This window comes from Erpetoichthys calabaricus, chromosome 2 (genome assembly GCF_900747795.2).
Source record: "Erpetoichthys calabaricus chromosome 2, fErpCal1.3, whole genome shotgun sequence".
NCBI lineage: Eukaryota > Metazoa > Chordata > Cladistia > Polypteriformes > Polypteridae > Erpetoichthys > Erpetoichthys calabaricus.
The window spans coordinates 139,814,044-139,830,142 of NC_041395.2; the positions used below are offsets into that span (position 1 = coordinate 139,814,044).

At 37.1% G+C, this 16,099-nt stretch overlaps 1 protein-coding gene across 3 annotated transcripts in view; it reads left to right on the plus strand.

The window, feature by feature from the left end:
* Positions 1-16,099, plus strand: part of pex5la (peroxisomal biogenesis factor 5-like a) — a 293,523-nt gene that overhangs the window by 260,889 nt on the left and 16,535 nt on the right. The window lies entirely within an intron of this gene.

Consider the following 16,099-nt stretch of genomic DNA (forward strand, 5'->3'; position numbering starts at 1 on the left):
GCTATGGAATAGCACTACTTGAGTAGTGACAGTGGTAGTAGAACATGAAAGAAGAGGATACCCAATAGTAAATTTAAATGAAAGTGGTACACTCTTTGAATGTTTCTTGAAAATGTGAGAGAAACAATTTTCAGTAGTCTTAAACTTTTTTTTTTAATTATTTTTTATCACAGACATCAAGCATCTGTTAAGAAAATGTGTTATTTCTGAAGATTTGAGAGGCTAGGTGGATTTATATTTTTTCACAATTACATTAACATCTACTATATTCCCAGCACCTCCCCATCAAAAAAACAGCAATACATATCATTTTAAGCATATCAAAATACAATATCGAAAATAATTATTGTCTTGTGTGTGACAGTCCACATAGTATTGCACACATTTTGCCAATAAGGCGCAAGACAGAACAAGGTTTTCATTCCTTCCTATGCTGTACTCTGAAATGCTGTCATCAGTACTGCATATAAAATTATTTTACTTAGCATCTTTCTTATTGTGCTATTTGTCAAATCAATTTATAAAGCAAATAACATTATATTGCTATTTAGAAGCACAATGAGCACTGAGCTGTTTTGAACATAGAACATTTTTCATTTTGTATATAACTGTATAATATTCTACTTCAGATAACCCAAAGAGAACCACAATAAATGAAATCCACAGTTAAACACAGCTGTAAATGTGACAAGAAATGAAAGTGTAGAGAATGCATGCCTTGCAGTTTTGCATCTTCGGCCTTGTGAAGTCAACGAGATGGTTATGAATAAGTGGTGTTAATTTTGTGTAATTGCCGTATCTGTATGAACATAACTGAGACTGAAAAGTTGTTTGTTTTTTTGCTTTTCTTTTCTGCTGATCTCCAGGAAAGATTTCCAAACATCTTACAAATGAGCCGCACCCTCTCTTTGCATTCTATTTTACATGGAAATAACGGGACCCAAGTTATATGGCTCTGTGCACCAATCCTGGATTTAATCTACCTGAAATAAAACTTTCTATTTATAACTAGAAATCAAAGTGCCTAACTGTTCTTCTATCTGTGCACAAATCACAATCCTGTCACTGCAGGGTTTTACAAATTAATAACAGTGATTCCCTTTCATGGTTGAAAGAAATCAGTGGACATATCTGAATACCCAGAGGTCTCGACTGATAAAGCACGAGTGTCTGTGACTAAATGAGAGGATTTATTTGTCCACCTTTACTTGTATGTGTAAGTCTGTAAATATAAATTTGACCTAAAGTTCACTAAAGCATGCTGTTATTATTTTAACCTGCCTTATGTCAGCTCTGTTCGTTTTATTCCTGCACTGAACGTGACCCTGCTTTCTGGCTTATTGTCACTCAGAGTGCAATGTCCTTGAGAGGACAACCAGGCTGTCTGTTTCCATTCCCTGGGATCAGTCTCTTGACCAGTGTGCAGATGTCACAACCGACTGCTTCTGCTAATGTACCAGGCATAATTAAGTAGCCAGGTATTTTGCAGGCAAATTATAAGTGACATTGCTAAACATCAATCTGCCCAGTGATACAATTTTAATGGGTTTTCGTGTGCTGCAAATGTTAAAGTCTTAATGCTTTGCTCCGCTTTTAATTGCTGTTTTCCTTCTCAGAGAATGCAAATGGATGCTAATGTGAGTTACCAGGAATTTAATAACTGGGATCAACTAGTCTGAAAGTGAGTAGAGTATTAGACACCTTTTGCTATCTGTAACAGATTTTCAGGGCAGGAATTTCTTTTTAGAGTATTTTTTGTCAACATCAAGTTGGCATTTCTTTAAACACCTACATACAGTAAACCTTTTTTAATTTCTATTATGGATATAGTATATGAAAATCTCATGGAGCATTTCCATGCTATTCCAAATCTTCTGTTGCTGTAGTTCTCAAGAATTAGAATGATGACTTTTCGATATAATTTGTGTCCTACACTTTCTGTCCTTGCACTGAAAGCAAAGCTTGACATTCAGTCAAAGTAGTACAGCTTTGGGTTTCACCTTCAGAGTTTGAGCCTGTTACTCACCTTTCAAGCAGATTAAAAATCTTAGATTATGAACAGTCTTGGAGGTGAGAATGGCGCTACTTCCAAAGCATATGACAGGTGGAGAGAAGAAAACTAGCCCACAAATCATGAGGTCCATGTGACACAGCGTGATACACAACTATGTCGACTTACAAGGACGTTTTTCCATATGATGTGTAATGTTGGTGACAGCCTCTGAGGTAAGGGTGGAAATGTATCTTTGTTTTGGGGCATTGCTCACAGAACAAGTAGTATGTATGCACCTATCCCAGCAATTACGGTATTGTGTGTTATGAAAAGCACCCACAACATAAGATTATTCTACAAATCTCACGTGTGAGGACTTGAAGAAGTTTGTATGAACATACAGCTCCAAAGTCAAATGCACTGTTCCAATGGATAGATAACAGAACTAGCAAAGCTAAGAAAATAAGAATGGGGACTTCCGACTAAGCCTTGCCTGTTGCTGCTAAATCCAGGGTCACACTGCTTACTGTACAGCAACAACATTTATTTATATAGCACATTTTCATACAAATGATGTAGCTCAAAGTGCTTTACATAATGAAGAAAGAGAAAAAAGACAAAATAAATAAGAAAATAGAATACGGAAACACTAACATGGAATAAAAGTAAGGTCTGATGGCCAGGGAGGACAGAAAAAACAAAAAAACTCCAGACGGCTGGAGAAAAAAATAAAATCTGCAGGGGTTCCAGGCCGCGAGACCACAAAGCCCCCTCTAGGCATTCTACCTAACATAAATGACCTCAATCAGTCCTCATTGTATTCAGGGTTCACATGGAAGAACTTGATGTTGACAGTCTTGTGGACTTCTGGCCTTTAATCCATCAATGCAGGGACATCATGGTGCTTTGATCAGGTGGTGGTGGCACAGATTGCCACCACAGAAAACCGGAAAAAGAACAGAAGAGAAAGTAGGTGTTAGTACAGATTATGGAGCCACCAGGAATGATGTTGATAATTAAATGCATATATAGAATATCAGGATTAAACTAAAATGAAGCTATGAGAAAGCAATGTTAAAATAATGTGTTTTTAGCAGTTTTTTAAAGTGCTCCACTGTATTAGACTGGCGAATTCCTATTGGTAAGCTAATCCAGATTTCAGGTGCATAACAGCAGAAGGCCGCCTCACCACTTCTTTTAAGTTTAGCTCTTGGAATAATAAACAGACACTCATTTGAAGATCTAAGGTTACAATCTGGAGTGTAAGGTGAAAGGCATTCTGAAATATAAGATGGAGCGAGATTATTTAAGGCTTTGTAAACCAAGCAGTATTTTAAAGTCAATTCTAAATGACTCAGGTAACCGATATAGTGACATCAAAACTGGAGAGATGTGCTCGGATTTTCTTTTCCTAGTTAAGATTCTGGCAGCTGCATTCTGCACTCGTTGCAATCGATTGATGTCTTTTTTGGGTAGTCCTGAGAGGAGAGCATTACAGTAACCTAGCCGACTGAAAATAAAAGCACAGGGATACTTTTTTGTGCACCATCCTAGATTTTTTAAAATTTACTTTCCCCCACAAATGACTGTGTACACCCAGAGCCTGTCAAGATAGCACCAGATATAGGGCAAGAGTGACTGCTGAACAGTGTGTGAGTCCATCATAGGACAAGGCTACTCACGCTGGATGACGTTACACTTGCCAGTAAGCTTATCATGTGATGCATATTCTTGGGCAGTAAGGGAAAATCACAGGCCTAGGTTTGAACACCATATCTAGTTATTGTCTGTGTGGAGCCTGCACATTCTCCCTGTCATTTTTTTCTGGCTATTCTGGTTTTCTTCACTTATCCCAGAGATGTGCAGATTAGTTTAATTAAACATCCCTATCCAAGGCTGTTTCTTGCCTTATACATAAGGCTATTGGAATGGGGTCCTTAACTGGAGGAATGGCCCTTGTACAAAGCATTTCTGCCTAAAAATGATAAGTTTTTCCTTTTACATATGTGTCAAAAATTCACCTGTCACAAAGCCTCCATTCTTTGCTGCATTACTGAACACTATGAGATGAGCTCCAAGAGGAGATCAAATATAATACAGTTAACAAAGCTGACAGTAAAGAATTTATGCACCATCTACTTGAAAACCTAAAGGAGAAAAAGACAAAATATAGCAACTTTCCCAATTGTATCTATGTAGTACTTTTTTGCTGAAATGTATCCATTGTTAGAGACTATTTTCATACCAATAGATTCATTTTGTATGTATTAAGCAGGGCATTGTTTTTTATTACTGTTCCTCCTCTGAGTTGAGACCATCACTACTTGATTTCCTAGGAGTTCAGCATTATGATATTAAGCATTCAAACCTTTGCAGAGAAAGTGGTTGGAAATATGAATTCAGATTGTATCATTGATTCAAGTCCTGCCTAATTAAATGTAAATTATAAATAATTATGTTGATAGCAGACATATGGAGAGTGCTTGTAATCCGTTTTACTTTTGCATAACAATTGCTTTGCTTTGTTTGGCCATCGTTTGTTAGCAATTGTCCATTTGTCAAAACTACATCCTTCTTTTACGTTGGCACTGTTCATGCAGGAAGCTACATTTCACTTGCTTAGAAGAGGTGGTAAATACCATCTGCCTGGCATTATATTTATAATTGACATGCATAATGTATGTTAAACAACCATATATTTGTTACAGTAATGGTCCCCTAAGACTCATCTACAAATATTGATTTTCTGTTGCCTGTTGGCTGAAGCCCATAAGCGCAAAGATGGATGAAGAATAAGCTGCGCAGGCATTTTAAAATACAAATATCAGTGCTACCTGCTGCAAAAATTTCTGTAAACTCTGCATCCCAAATTAATTGGTTCTGCTCAGGCATGGCTGCCAGAAATGATCATCAATATGCTCTTCTGTTTCCTCCCGGAGTTAGTTCCTTTATTGTTTACACGAACTGTAATAATTTCACAAGCCAAACCAATAAGTACTCATGTAATATTACTGTTAATTAATAAAATGTACAAACAGGTTTGGGATCACAGCTTAAACCCATTCCATAATCTAATTAGCATTCTCTCTCTTTTAGAGTCAGTAAAGGAAGAGATTTAAAAGAAATTATAACTAAAGCATGGCAAAGAGCATAGTGCTAAATTATCAATTTATAACCTATCCTTTTTGTACATAATGACCATGAACAGCTGGATGGTGATGTCCGGCAATGTTAAATGTAATGGCTTTGGAGACAAGTGGTAAGAGGATAAAGAGTGAGCAAACTGGCATCTGTTCTAGTATACCATATCAGGTGATGCCTTTTTCTAGACAACACATGTTCAGTACACAATAAATGGAAATAGAGGTTTCAGGTTTGAAAAAAATCAGAGTGCCAATCAGGAAGTCAGAAAAGATCTGTGGGCTCTCAGTTTCTCCAGCTTACTTACTTTTCACATCACACACCACAAATTGGCAACTAGTATGGTTACAAAGGTAAATGACTATGGTGAATATCTTATACTGTATTATGTATGGGGAAAATGGTAAAACAATAAATATTTATCGCAATCAGTAGTAGCTTACCCATCTGGTCATGCTGTTTTGTGTGATACACTAGGACTGTAACTTTTAGGTTACTGAGTAACTTAAAAATAGTAATAAAACTTAAATGTGATTGGTTCTCAGATAAACTGTAATGCTGAAAAGGTGTATAAACAATTTATGAATGATTTCCAGTTGCTAGCATTAGAGAAATGTTTTCTCTGCTCTGTCTGTTGGCTCTGAGGCCTTCAATGGACAAATGGATGAAAACTGAGTTAGCGTCATTTTGTCTATTTGTTTTTTTTTTTTTTTCAATCATTTTCTTGATTGCATGGAACAAAAGTGATTAGTGCGTCTGCTTCACGACTGAGCATTGTAGAACTGAAATGCACACCTGACCGCTGTCCATATGAAGTGTGTACATCCTATCAGCATCCTCATGTGTTTTGTCAGGGATTTTCTCTTTATTAAATGATCAGTTTAAACTCTGGATATTTGAAGGATCCAATGTTTATAACAAGGGTCCATGGGAGCACTGGACAGTTACCTTAATCAGTTTTCAGGCTGTGCTGAAATTGTTCTGATGTGCATGAGTATTTATAATTCTTGGAAATCCCATGGCACTCAGATCAGTCTGTATATAATTGTTAGTTAAGGACATGTCTTTTGTTATAGCAGTCTGTCCTGGACAAAAGTCTTGCTGAGTTCCAAAGTATGACGTTTGTACTGAAGAGTCAGCACTTTACCTTAAAGCAAAACTTCGCTAATGTAAAACATTTCTTCTTCACTTTTCTCCCAGCACTCAAGTTTTCTTTTCACTTCTTATAAAGACATGTTTACTGACGTTCAAAAGAGAAAATTAAAATATTTTATTGATTGAGCACCAGAAGCAAAACACTAATCAAGTATGAAAGTCATTAAGCCAGAAATGTTATTCATAAACCCAAAGAAAGTAACCACTAACAAATCACAGAACCACACAGTAATGATCCAAATATCAGATGCCAAAGGGATGCACACATCAAGGTTATAACCAAAATGAAGATGAAAAGCATTAATAAAAAAAACATTTTCATAAACTGAAATAAGATAACTAACCAAACAGAAAACTGAAAAAGTAAAACTACACAAAATAATTAACATATTTAAAATACTAACAGAAATAACATAAATTTACAAAAATATTATACTTTTCATCACAGCCAGATAACCTAGGCTGCACTGGCCCAGAAATGAATCAAAATATATTAATGAATATTTCTTATTTATTTTTCAAATAAATATTCCTACTGCTAGACTTGTTGATTGAGTCCTGTCGCACTCACACCATCAATAAAGTGAAAAGCGGCTAGTAAAGGAGAGTAGGCGTTGACACAAGCTGAATACAGGTGTGTAAAGCATGGGAAGGAGAAGGTGAGTTACTGTGTGATAATAGTGACAGTTCCTCAGAAATTGACAGTGACAACATGACAGATTCTAGTTTTTGTGTTACTGAAGCAAACCAAGGAGATGATTTTGCCCAGATGGTAAATTATAATGCATCCTCTGAATGTGCATGTATCCTAAGAATGCTGGACCATTTTCAAAACTGCTGTTTACTAGCTCTCCAGGGCTCAAGACAGAAGTATCAGATATAGATAATCTCTTACAGAATTTTATTCTGTTCATAACTAACAGCACGTTGGCTGTAATTTTGACTGAGTCCATCATACTGTAGGTTACTTGCAACTTAAAACAGCAACACACACCAAATTGCAGGATGCACATGAGGTCTGATGTCCAATTATGATAAGCTGCTGCATTTCTTTGTCCTTTTTGTATATCAAGTTGTAATTCAGATGTCTGAAGTTGAAATGTGCTGGTCAACAAAGTCTGTACCTTACGGGCAGAAAATCATGAGTTAATACATTTTCAGTTGATTTCTCAGGTGTCTACATTTTGCTGACAACAATTCACCTGTCCCTTCACACAGGAGAAATCCTTTCTGAAAATAATACAGCACTGATAAAAAGATTTACTAGGTCTACATACGTGGGCAGCATATTGTTGTTGCTTAACCACTTTTACCTTAAAAGGTCATTTGACAACAAAGCAATACAAGCATTGTATAATGTTTAAGTTGGCAGTGTCTCTAAAAGTTTATTGGTAGCTTGATAAACATAAAAGAGAGTCTGCAAACCAAACCTACTAGTATGTTTTTTTATTTAAGCTTTATTTATTTCTATGTATTTATCATTTTTTTAGTTTTACATTCACAGCTGAAAATACCAGATATTCTGAAAATAATGCAGTGGCACAATAATGTTTTAAAAGATTTTTCATTCTCATTTTAATTTCTGTCTCTTAAAGTACATAGCTGAAAGATCATACTCTCTTTGTTCTTAAGCACTGACATTTCATACAAATTGTATGTATATAGTATTGCTGTAATTGGCTGGCAGGGATTCTGGGTAAGTGGGTTTAGAAAACAGATAGATGGATGGATGCATATATAGTATGTACTGTTCATAATCTCAGATGCTGTTTCTCTCATTTTGTGGCAGTCCATATACCTATTACTAGCTGTTGCTCTCTCTCTGCTTATTAAGCGCTTGCTGTTCCTGCGTTGTGGCCATTCAAGTCTCAGCTACTGAGCCCTGACACAACATGTTTCCTTCAATACAGCTAGATAGGGCCTGAGCAATGATTTAAGACCAAGGCTCCCTAACTCCTAACACCCCCTGATTTTTTAATGATATCTGTCAGAACACAGTAGAATTTATTTTCTTATTTTTGATAACTTTTCAAGGCCTGCATGGGGCAAAATTCTGTGTATAACTTTTATGTAACAGATGAAATCAGATATCCACATGGCTGGTAGAAAACAACAAAATCCAGTATAGGAGGTTTTCTAAGTACAACATTGAACATAATTCGGAAATTGGTTTATTAACCTGTTCTGGTTAAAGAAAGAATGAAAAAAGCCAATCAAAGCACACATTTTCTCAGAACAAATGACCAAAACATTGAAACTATTTTAAAATGATAAAATTGTATAAGATTTCCTATATTTAGCATATGGTTTTGTTTTGGCTTGTTTTTAACAGGCAAAGGTAAACCAAGTAGTAAACTTCTACTAACATCAAACAAATATTATATTCAAACCCAGTAAGTGTACAGTTTTGTCTAAACTCCATAATAAGTGTTTAACCATACAAGAATTGGTAAAACAAAAAACTGAAACTACTGTTACTATATATATATATATATATATATATATATATATATATATATATATATATATATTGGTTATCAGCCTGGCTACTGACAGAGACTCAGGATACCCAAGTCCAAAATCACACGTTTATTTTCTTTTATAGCTCACAGTGCACAAATCACCAACAATAATCTGTCCTTTTCTCTCCTTTCCACTTTCTTTTCTTTTGTCTTTTCCTGCCAACTCCACTCCTCTCCCGCAAGCTCTGTCCTCTGTCTCAAAACTCCGGCTCCTCGAGTGGATTGAGGCAGCCCGTTTTATATTTCACCCTGGTGTGGTAGAAGTGCTGCAGTCCATGGTTCCAGAATGATCTGGGTGCCAACCGATGAAATCCAGGGGGGCTGCCCTCTTGCGTCACGGGGAAGATATTTCCTCTCTCCCGGTCCTTCTATTCTCCAGGCATCCCAGTGGGGCAAGGTCCCCAGTCGTCTTCCACTTTATGTATATATTATATATGTATATATATATATATATATATATATATATAGTGATGGACGGCAGAGATCCTGCCCGGACGGGACGCCCTTTATATGAGAAGGACCGGGGGAATGGGCGCACTACCAGGAGTACATCCCCAGTGACACGAGAGGGCTGCCCCCTGGGTTTACATCGGGGCCATGGATTTGGAGAGTAAAAGCTCAACCTGCTGGGGGTCCATGGTCATCACCAGGGGGCACCTGGACAGCTCCAGAGTCTGAACATACAGCACTTCTGCCACACCCGGAAGTGCTGCTGGAAGATGAGCGGGGTTCCTATGCAGCACTTCTGCCACACCCGGAAGTGCTGCTGGAAGATGAGCGGGGTTCCTATGCAGCACTTCCGCCACACCCGGAAGTTCTGCCGGAGATTAATCATGGGACACCTGGAGCACTTCCGGGTGCAATATAAAGGAGGCCACCTCACTCCATTCAAAGGGCCGGAGTCGGGAGGCAGAAGACGAGGTTGCGAATGAGGAGTGGAGGTGGCGGAAGAAAGGATTGAGTGGAGTTGGGTATTGGAGCACGGTATTGTGTGCGGGACAGTTTAAATAAATAAAAGAGTGTGTTCTGGACATTCTGGATCTGTGTGTCTGTCTGTAGCTGGGCTATCTTTTACAATATATAATAGAAATTTGTTTGTGATACTAAACTAAAACTATAAATACATGATAAAGGAAAACAAAAACAAAACTGAATTTCTGAGTATGATCATGTAGTACTAGGGTGTTGTACCGTGATAGCCATTGTGGATGTAGTAAGAAGTTAAGCAAAAGGCACCTTTTGTTGGCTAACTAGAAAGATTACAATATGCAAGCTTATTACAATATGCAAGATTGCCTGAAGAAGGGGCCTGAGTTGCCTTGAAAGCTTGAGTAAGATCAGAAATAATACTGAGATAAAACTAATATAAAAAGACAAAACTATAAAAGCTTTGGCACATGTCAACCATAATATGTCCACTCCAGTGACATCATACACCATGCTATCCCAGTGTCTTCTGGGAAGGAAGGCAGAAAATAATACAAAATGGAGTTGCAATATAACTAGAAAAAATGGTAACTTCTTCCAGCAGCCTTCTGAGGAAAAAAACAAAACAAATATACAAAATGAATTCCTTGAGCAGAATAACCCTGAAATGGACAATTAAAATCATAAAAGGACTTCATAATTCCCATAAAAAAATCAAGTAAATTCTAGCTCATAACAACATGAAGGTTAGGTTACTTGATGACTCTAAACTGGGCTTATTGTGAGTGTCAGTGTAGGTACAAAATGTATTTCTGAGTGGGGCCCTGTGGTGGACTGGCACTGGATTAAGCAGTTGGAGGATAAATGACTGAGAATTATTTTCAAGTCTTCTTGTCTTTTACAAAGCACAGAGAGAATACCGATTAGCCTCTTTAAGGTAAAGTAAGTTAACAGTAATTTGTACTTCTTGCTTCTATAGTTTTGAAATGTTTTTTTCTGTCAGAAATACATATTTGACAATTTAATATCTTAAATTCAGAAGTAATTTTGGGAGATATTAGTTTTGGCTTACCAGTACCTCAACTGCACTTATTGCCTTGATTTCTTCAAGGAACCTGCTGTTTTTTTAATTTTGAGCACATTAGATTTAGAGTTTGCATGGTTTCCTGTGTGTGTGTATGTATGGATTTCCTCCCACATCTCTAAAGATGTTCATGTTAGGTGAATGGGTGCTTCCTAACTGAACCTGTGTGAGTGTGACTGTGAATGTGTGCTAGCGCCCTCTTCAGGGTGATTTCCTGCCTTGGTTCAGTTCTGTCTGCATAGGCTCCAGCCCCACTGCAATTATGAAATGGATTAAGCAAGTCTGAGAATGTTATTTTAATTTAGATTTAGGTTGAGACCTCAGAATAGTATACAAGTGGAGCCTAGTCTACTGAAGCACCATTTACTTGTTTACAATAAGTAAAGAAATACATATGACAAGCAAAGTCAATGTTGGAAAGATTGAGCAGTTTTTGTTTTTTCAAGAAAGTTGTCTAGATCACAAGTCTTAAGTAAATATTCTTTAGGCATAAAATAATTCATAAGATGCTGTGCTGGTCATTAAGAGATCAGCAGTGTACCTGCACTGCTTTCTCTCAAAATTTATTTCAGCTAAAAGAACAAGATTTTTAAACACAAAATAGAAAATAAAAGACATTTGTGAAAACAGACGCTTGATAGCTTTATGATGATCCCACCTTTTAAAGGGAGAAAGTTGCAGGTTATTCAACATGAATGAGACACCTTGCTATGCTAGTAGTAAGTGACAACTAGCATCGATCGGCAAAATATGCCAAATATTTTTTGCAGAAAATGTTCTGTTTTAGTTGGTGACCTTGTTCGCCAAATATTTTCCTGTAAAGTCACTTTGCAGCAGGCTTGGACAAACATTTTTCCCAGTGCCCCATAAAGCTTTGCAGGCCAGAATGACATCACAGAGCTGCAACAGCCATGCACTGAAATGGCATGCCTGTATAAGATCATTGCCAAGCTGCCTCAGGCAAGCATGATGTCAGGATCTGATCAGTACTTCAGCCTTTCACTCTGCATGTGAGTAAATTAAAAAAAAAAAAAACCTTTTCATTTTGGGTTGGGAGCATTAGATGACTTTAATGAGAATGTTATGAGTTCTGCCACCAGATATATAACAGTGATTCCTGTGTTGACAGGGCAATGCCGCATGGCTAATTTGCATGCATAATTACCCATGTGCTGGAGCTGGTATTTGATTGTCATTTGTTGTATTTTGTTTGTGGTTATCATTCCATCTGCATATTTTGTTGTCAATTGCATTTGCTGCACTTTACATTATTAATACTAAATCAGAACAATCTCACAGCCAAAATATGGTTTGGAATTACACTGCTACCAGGCTGTTAGTGGTTTCTGAACTTGGACCATTCTCATCTAAATGCTAATTGGTCTCTTCAGTCAGTCACACCCTTCTGTGAAGAAGTAGACAGAAAATAGAGTTGGTCACATTTGGAATTAATTTTCTTTTTTTTTTTTTTTCATTTTGGCCCTCTGTAATGTAACAACTTTTTGCTAAATAGCAAAGTCTGTGTGCAATAAAAAGTACTTACAGTTTTTCACAGACATTGCAGCTAACAAATGTTAAGTAGGCACATGAATATCTTAATACAGAAACAAATCACTGCTGTCCTCTTGGTACTGCTGTGCATGCCCCATCTTACCTACTGATAAATCAGCACATCTTTGTAAAAAGACCTTTTGTTGACTTATCTCATTAATGTTATGAAGACTCATATCCTCGCCAAACAGAAGGAGCTGCAGGTAAAACACTGTCTCATCTTGTACATAGTGGTACTCTTCCTTAACATTTTCAGTTTTTAAATGTACATCTACTGTAAAATATAAAAATATTCAGCAGCTATTGTTCTTGTTATTTAACAATTATTGTTTCTATCCATATGTATCACTATATAATTAAAGGCTTGCTTTAAAGGTGCTTCCATTCAGTCTTGCTCTTAGAGGTGTTATAACATGTAGCAGTGAAATTCTTGTATGTCCAATCAAGAGATATAACCTTTCCAGTGTGTCCTGGGTCTGCCCTGAGGTCTCCTCACGATTGGACATGCTTGAAACACCTCCCCAGAGGGTAGTTCAGGAGGCATCCTAATGAGATACCCAAACCACCTCAACTGGCTCCTTTCAAGATGAAGGAACAGCGGCTCTACTTTCCTCACTTGACCTCTAAGTCTCACTCCAGACACCCTGTGAAGGAAACTCATTTCTGCCGCTTGTATCCACAATCTAGTTGTTTTGATCTGTACCCACAGATTGTGACCATAAGTGAGGATCGGAACGTAGATCGACCAGTAAATCTTCTTCATGACTCACCGGTAGAGAGTCTGCAACTCTGATCCACCTTTTGATCTCCTTTCTTCTCTCACTTGTGAATAGATTCTGACATACTTCTCTTCTTGCGGCAGCACCTCATCCCCAACCTGGGGAAGGCACTACATCCTTTTCCGGCGGAGAACTATGACCATGGAGTTGGAGGTGATGATCCTCATGCTGACGTCTTCACATTTACCTGCAAACTGCACCAGTGCATGCCTAAGTTCACAGTCCTATGATGTCAGCAGGACCACATCATCTGCAAAAAGCAGAGATGTGATTTTTAGTCCACTGAACTGGACATCCTCCACTCCTTGCCTGTGCCTAATAATTCATTCCATAAAAATTATGAACAGAATTGATGACAATCACTCCCTGGTGACTGTACATGGACTGAATAGCCTGCAACAGCAGGACTGCTACCCCATACTTCCAAAGCACTTCCTTATAGGGCACCCCCAAGGGACACGGTTGTATGAGGAGTTTAAACCCCCTAAAATTGGAACACACCCTTCAGTCACATTTCTTAAAGATGGAGTCCACAGCCCCAGGTTGCTAATCAAGAGGCACTGTCCCGACCTCCATGCAACGTTGAAGAGGCATGTTATCCAAGACAGCTGAACAATGTCCATAGACTTTAAGAACTCAGGACAAAAATCATTTGTCCCTGGAGCCTAGCCACAGAGGAGTTTTTTTTTTTTTTTTTAACAACCTCAGTGACTTCAGCCCTAGTGATGGGTGAGTCTTCCTCTGAATCCCCTGATTCTGCTTCCTCAAAGACAGTGAGGTCAGCAGCACTCCATCCCTGTTGATCCAACTCACGACTAACTTGTGACTGGCTGACAGCTCAGCCCCTGATTTCATCCAAACATCCACAACATATGCTCATAAATCTGATGACACAACTACAAAATCAATCCTTGACCTACAGCAGAGGGTGCTTTGGTGCACTAGTGAATATTCTTCATTATGAACAAACTGATACTAGTACAGAAGTCCAATAACAAAGCACCACTCAAGTTCAGATTGGGTAGGCTATTCCTCCCAATCAGACCCTTCCAGGTTTCACTGTTGTTGCCCATATGAACACTGAAGTCCGTCAGTGGAACAATAGAGTACCCAGTGGGAGCACCTTCCAGCACTCCCCCAAAAGGTCTCAAAAATATTTCTCTTTAGTAATAGACTAAAATGTTTAAACCTCTTTTTAGCAGATTCAGTATTTGATTTATCCTCCATATCAAACCCATTACATCCTGACTCTCATTTAAAAACTTACTTTGCATTTAATTTTTGAATCACCCTAGGATGAAATTTTGTTATGAATAAGACAGTGAACTGAGAAAACCCCATGACCACAAATTATTCTCTATTATCTCCGGATCTTCATATTTGACTTGCATCATTATAAGGAAAGCATAATGCATTAAATGGCATTACAGCATGTCTAATCACACTCGAAAGCAATATATGGATGAGAATTCACTATACCCTGCAGAAAGTTATTAGGAGTCATTATTATGAAGGCTCGTGGTGATTCTTGGTAAATTTCATTTGATGGCAATACAGCATATTCAAGCAGAGTAATTTATATACTGTATAAGTTAAAATAATTATAATTAGAAAGTCTTTCTATTTTGCAGAGCAGAGAAAGTCTCTTAAATAAAAAAACCCATCACTCACATATAGATGCCAGTGTATAGTTTCTTGTCTAGTTGCTAACTTAAAATAAGCAAGCCTAATATGAGAAATGGATTAAAAATCATGTATTAAGGAACATGGATTGTTGGTGTTGTTGTATACCATAGAAATTCAATTTTTGACATAAGTTAAATACAAATAGGAATACACCTGAAATCTCCCAGCTATTTAATTTTGCCAAAAGTAATTCAATTTCTATGCCAGATACATTACATTTTCTTTAATTAATATAAACAAAATTGTTAGAGGTAATTGTAAGAACTGTTACTGCTGTCTTCTTCATGAATGTGTGCAAAACCAAAAGGTTCCGGAGACTTTTTGCATTCATCATCTGAAGTCTTAACTCGGTGTCCTGCACATCTGATTTCCCTCCCTCCCAATTTGTGCCTCTGTTTCTGTCATTTTCTTTTTCAGTGCTTTCTGATGCCATTAACCCAATATACAGTGTGCCATCCTTACCATTCCATACTGGGTCAACTGTGATTAGCCTATGACCCAGTTATTCATTCAGATTATAGTTGTTCATGGCTTCAGCAATTTTCAAATACATAAAAATTAGATTGATGCATTAACTTAAAGGTTACATTTAAGTTGTGAACAATAAAGGTCACAACTACTGTTTTTGATTTTTGAAATAATGGTTAGATATATATTGGTATAAAAACTTGCAATAAACAGAAAGAATAATTAAGAATGCAATACATATCTCTTTACTTAGCAACTGAAAACACATTTGAGGTGCTTGGGAACTGTCCCTTTCCCCCAGTGTTATCACTTGACACATTTATGATCAGGACTTGGGTGGTGGCCTGGAGAAGATAGTGATTAATGTGGTAAAAATGAAGACAAAAATAGTAAAATGTTCAAAAAACATCACTGATAGCAGATACAGCATGCTTAGTAATTGTGTATAAGTCCATCACTAGCAACAATATGAAAATAACAAAATTAAAGTAAAAATCTTAATCTGATAAGATACTTACAATGGTTAACTCTTTAAATACTAACAAATGTACCCATCAATTGAAATAGTATGCAGCACAAAATGTTTATAATATGTGCCTTGCAGCTATTAAGGCCTTTAAATTTATTTAGATCTGTTTTAACAGCAGATATTGTATGCCATGCCTACAAAGCATTGTGATATACAGAACTCTAAGAATTAATAATGCATATTCTATGAATGTTTTGCTTATGCATATTCAACTTAAAAATATCAGCAAAATACATTACTTGTAACACTTGACATTGAACTAAA